This window comes from Hordeum vulgare, chromosome 7H, assembly GCF_904849725.1.
Source record: "Hordeum vulgare subsp. vulgare chromosome 7H, MorexV3_pseudomolecules_assembly, whole genome shotgun sequence".
NCBI classification, from domain to species: domain Eukaryota; kingdom Viridiplantae; phylum Streptophyta; class Magnoliopsida; order Poales; family Poaceae; genus Hordeum; species Hordeum vulgare.
Window position 1 is genome coordinate 524,055,638 of NC_058524.1, and position 5,239 is coordinate 524,060,876.

Below are 5,239 nucleotides of genomic sequence, written 5' to 3' on the forward strand. Positions count from 1 at the left end.
GTAAGTAGATGATGGGTTGCTGGAGTGACAAAAGCTTAAACCCCAGTCTGTGCGTTGCTTCGTGAGGGGCTGATTTGGATCCACTAGTTTAATGCTATGGTTAGACTTTGTCTTAATTCTTCTTTTGTAGTTGCGGATGCTCGCGAGAGAGGTTAATCATAAGTGGGATGCTTGTCCAAGTAAGGGCAGTACCCAAGCGCCGGTCGACCCACATATCAAACTATCAAAGTAACGAACGCGAAACATATGAACATGATGAAACTAGCATGACAGAAATTCCCGTGTGTCCTCGGGAGCGTTTTTCCTCCTATAAGACTTTGTTCAGGCTTGTCCCTTGCTACAAAAGGGATTGGGCCACTTGCTACACTGTTGCTACTACTTGTTACTTGTCACTTTTTGCTTTCTACGTTTCACCTCGCTACACAATCACTTGTCGCTACTTTCAGTGCTTGCAGTTATTACCTTGCTGAAATCCGTTTATCAGAGCCTTCTGCTCCTCGTTGGGTTCGACACTCTTACTTATCGAAAGGACTACGATTGATCCCCTATACTTGTGGGTCATCACTGTGTTGTAAGGTGTGAATTTGAGTAAGACTCAAGACCCGACCACGGCAGAAGAAAGAGAAAGGACGAGGGTCGTCCCCTATGCCATAGCCATAGACTCTTAAGTATGCCATGTTGTGTACCGCACCTAGTGTATGCCTTGCCACAAGTCTGTTAGGAGGTACAGAGAGTGATCCAGGATTGAATCACTAAAACAACGATCAAAGTTATCCTTAGTAAATTAATGAACTAAGGAATTTTTCTCGATTATGGAGGTGGTTAAAGAGTTCGTCATAAAGGGTTACGTCGATGCAAGCTTTGACACTAATCCGAATAGTCTGAGTAGTAAAACTGTTGATTATGGAGGTGGTTAAAGAGTTCGTCGTATAGTAGATATTCGGAGTATTTCTGAATAGCACGTAGTAGCAGCATCTATAAGATGACATAAAGATTCGTAAAGCACACACGGATCTGAAAGATTCAGAACTGTTGACTAAAACCTTTCTCACGAGCAAGACGTGATCAAACCCCAGAACCATATGGGTGTTGAATTCGTTAAAATCACATAGTGACGTGAACTAGATTATTGATTCTAGTGCAAGTGGGAGACTGTTGGAAATATGCCCTAGATGCAATAATAAATTAGTTACTATTATATTTCTTTGTTCGTGATAATCAGTTATTATCCATGCTATAATTGTATTGATTGGAAACATAGATACATGTGTGGATACATAGACAAAACATTGTCCCTAGTAAGCCTCTAGTTGACTAGCTCGTTGATCAAAGATGGTCAAGGTTTCTTGACCGTAGACAAGTGTTGTCGCTTGATAACGGGATCACATCATTAGGAGAATCATGTGATGGACTAGACCCAAACTATGTACGTAGCATATTGATCGTGTCATTTTATTGCTATTGTTTTCTGCGTGTCAAGTATTTATTCCTATGACCATGAGATCATATAACTCACTGACACTAGAGGAATACCTTGTGTGTATCAAATGTCACAACATAACTGGGTGACTATAAAGGTACTCTACAGGTGTCTCTGAAGGTGTCCATTGAGTTAGTATGGATCAAGACTGGGATTTGTCACTCCGTGTGACGGAGAGGTATCTCGAGGCCCACTCGGTAATACAACATCACACACAAGCCTTGCAAGCAATGTGACTAAGTGTAAGTCACAAGATCTTGTATTATAGAACGAGTAAAGAGACTTGCCGGTAATGAGATTGAAATAGGTATGTGGATACTGACGATCGAATCTCGGGCAAGTAACATACCGAAGGACAAAGGGAATGACATACGGGATTATATGAATCCTTGACACTGAGGTTCAACCGATAAGATCTTCAGAGAATATGTAGGATCCAATATGGGCATCCAGGTTCCGCTATTGGATATTGGCCGAGGAGTGCCTCGGTTCATGTCTACATAGTTCTCGAACCCACAGGGTTTGCACACTTAAGGTTCGATGATGTTTTAGTATAGTTGAGTTATATGTGTGGTTACCGAATGTTGTTCGGAGTCCCGTATGAGATCACGGACGTCACGAGGGTTTCCAGAATGGTCCGAAAACGAAGATTGATATATAGGATGGTTTCATTTGGTCACCGAAAAGTTTCGGGCAATTCCGACAGTGTACCGGGAGTGACGAATGGGTTTTGGGAGTTCACCGGGAGGGGGCCACCCACCCAGGAGTGAGCCCAAGGCACTAGGGTGGCGCCACAAGTCCTTAGTGGGCTGGTGGAGTCAGCCCAAGGGGCCCATGGCGCCACATAAGAAAATACCAAAAGAAAATAAAAGAAAAAGCGAAAGAGGGAGGTGGGAAGGAAGAGGAGGACTCCTCCTTCCCAAACCGAATTGGAGGAGGAGTCCTCCTCCTCCCTTGGCCGGAGCACCTTGAGGCCTTGTGCCTCAAGGCTAGCCCGCCCCCTCCCTCCTATATATATTGGTGGTTTAGGGATGATTTGAGACACAACTTTGCCACATGCAACTCTAGCCTATACCACACAGTTTCACCTCTAGATCGGATTTATGCGGAGCTCGGGCGGAGCCCTGCAGGAGTAGATCATCACCACCACCGGAGCACTGTCACGCTACCGGAGAACTCATCTACTTCTCCGTATCTCTTGCTGGATCAAGAAGGCCGAGATCGTCATCGAGCTGTACGTGTGCTGAATGCGGAGGTGCCTTCCATTTGGCACTAGATTGGAACGGATCGTGGGACGGATCGCGAGATGGATCGCGGGACGGTTTGTGAGACGGTTCGAGAGACGTGAAGACGTTCCACTACATCAACCGCGTTTCTTAACGCTTCCCGCTGAGCGATCTACAAGGGTACGTAGATCTAATCTCCACTCGTAGATGGACATCACCATGATAGGTCTTCGGTGCGTAGGAAAATTTTTATTTCCCATGCAATGTTCCCCAATATCCCTCTCCTCCATAGATCGTCTTCTTCGTCTAGATTAGTTTTGTAGAGCTCGACGAAGTCGTGCCGGATTAGTTCACCACCACCGCCACCACGTTGTCTTGCTGCCGAAGAACTCATCTATCTATCTGTCCCCTCTTGCTGCATCAAGAAGGCGAAGATCGTCATCGAGTTGTACGTGTGTTGAACATGGAGGTGACGTCCGTTCGGTACTAGATCGGTACGGATCGTGATGGGATCGCGGTACGGATTGCGATTTGGATAGTGAAGGTGTTCTACTACATCAACCGCGTTATATACGCTTCCGCTTAGCGATCGGGTATTGAGATGCACTCCCCTCTCATAGATGTTACTCTCCATAGATAGATCTTGGTGATTGTAGGAATTTTTTTGTTTCCCATGCAACGTTTCCCAACACTGTGCCTGGTGCATCTTTGTCGTCTGCCTGGCGCATCTTTGCCGTGTGGTAGCGGACTAAACGCAGTGATGGCAAACAGTATCTTTGCTATGAGTGCGTTATTTGCTGTTTGTTTTTTGGAAGCTGGCGGGAAAGAGTTTCTTTGTCATCTACTAGCAGAAGACAAAGATCAGGCATATGGCAAATTCTCTGATTCCAGTAGTGCCTAGAGGCAAAATTGGCTTGGGGTAAAGAGTCCCAAAGGGACAAGGACCCCGGAGGTGCCTTGGAGGAGGGAGGACTCCACCTTAGCCGTCGGCCCTCCTTGGAGGAGGGGCCAAGGTCTGCGACCTGAATCTGCCCCTTGCCTCCTATATATAGTAGAGGATAGGGGAAGGGTTGTAAACAACAATTCCCACGCCCCGTGGCCTCCCCTCTCTCCCGTTCTTCCTCGTTCGCAGTTCCGGAGGCGCTTGGCGAAGCCCTGCTGGGGTTTATCCACCACCATCTCCACCATGCCTTCTTGCTAGTTGAGATCACATCTACTTCTTCTTCCTCTCTCGCTGGATCAAGAAGGAGGAGGCGCCATCGAGCCGCAGGTATGCTGAACGCGGAGGTGTCATCCTTTCAGCGCTAGATTGGATTGGATCATGATTGGATCGTGAAGAGTACGACTACGTGAGTCACGTTATATACGCTCCCGCTTAGCCATCTACAAGGGTATGTAGATGCACTCCCCCTCTCGTAGATGTTGATCTCCATAGATAGATCTTGGATGCGCGCATGAATTTTTTTGTTTCCCATGCAATGTTCTCCAACATGCACATGGCGTTTCCATTAGACCATACCCTAAATTTTCTACTCCCTCCGTCCCAAAATAAGCGACTCAAAAATGACTCAGTTTTGTACTAACTTTAGTACAAAGTAGAGTCATTTTTTTGGAACGAAGGGAGTACAACATAGCAGTTGTCGATGAACTTAGTGTGAAATCTCGCTCCCCCTCCCCTATGCCAAAATCCTAGCTCCGTCCATGGGTGCAGTCTACCAAGGATCATCGAAAAACCTATCCCACACAACCAGACCCAAAATTTAGAGTATGCATTAGGTGCAACTAGATCTAGGCATGGTGAGCTCGGCCCAACAGATTGAGCCGGCCTTGGGTCCAATTTTGGCCTGAAATAAAAATCCCAAAATACATATAAAACAGGGGTTTAATACAAATATAGGTACGATACTATATTTATATACCCAAAATAAAAAATTAAAATGATATTATTTAGTAGGAAAACCATTCCATTTAATTGTTTCGTGTCAAGATCGGGCTCAAGCTTGGGTTTTTATGGCCGAGATTTTTAAATCCCTCCCCGATGAATGCCCAAGTCTAGGTGCATCCCCTATAATCAGGGCAGCAAAAACTCTCCAATCTCAAAATGAGGATATGTCTTTTGCCTTTAGAATTTGAATTCCAATAATGCTATATGGATGAGAGCACTATCCTATTCGGACTAGTTACACCCCTCCTTGGATAGGTGCAAAAGGAACCCATTTTTTAATCGGTAAGGTGTAGAAACAATTTAGGAGGACTTGAGATAATGGGTGTTTTCCAGGAAGGAAATATACCCAGCTTAGAGAGTTTTCATAAAAGGTTTGGTGAATTCTTCTCCGTCTCTTGTCGGTATGGACACCTCCCGCCAAATTGGTTACTTTTGCTATAACTCCAAACAATACAATGTTTGTTTGTGTGTAAAGTAGATTTGAATTAGGTCCTAGTCCCTTATAATAAATAATTAAGTCCTAATTTAAACCCCATGGTTGTGTTTCACTCCCAAGTTGGTGAAACAACAAACGTTTAGAGGCAGGTG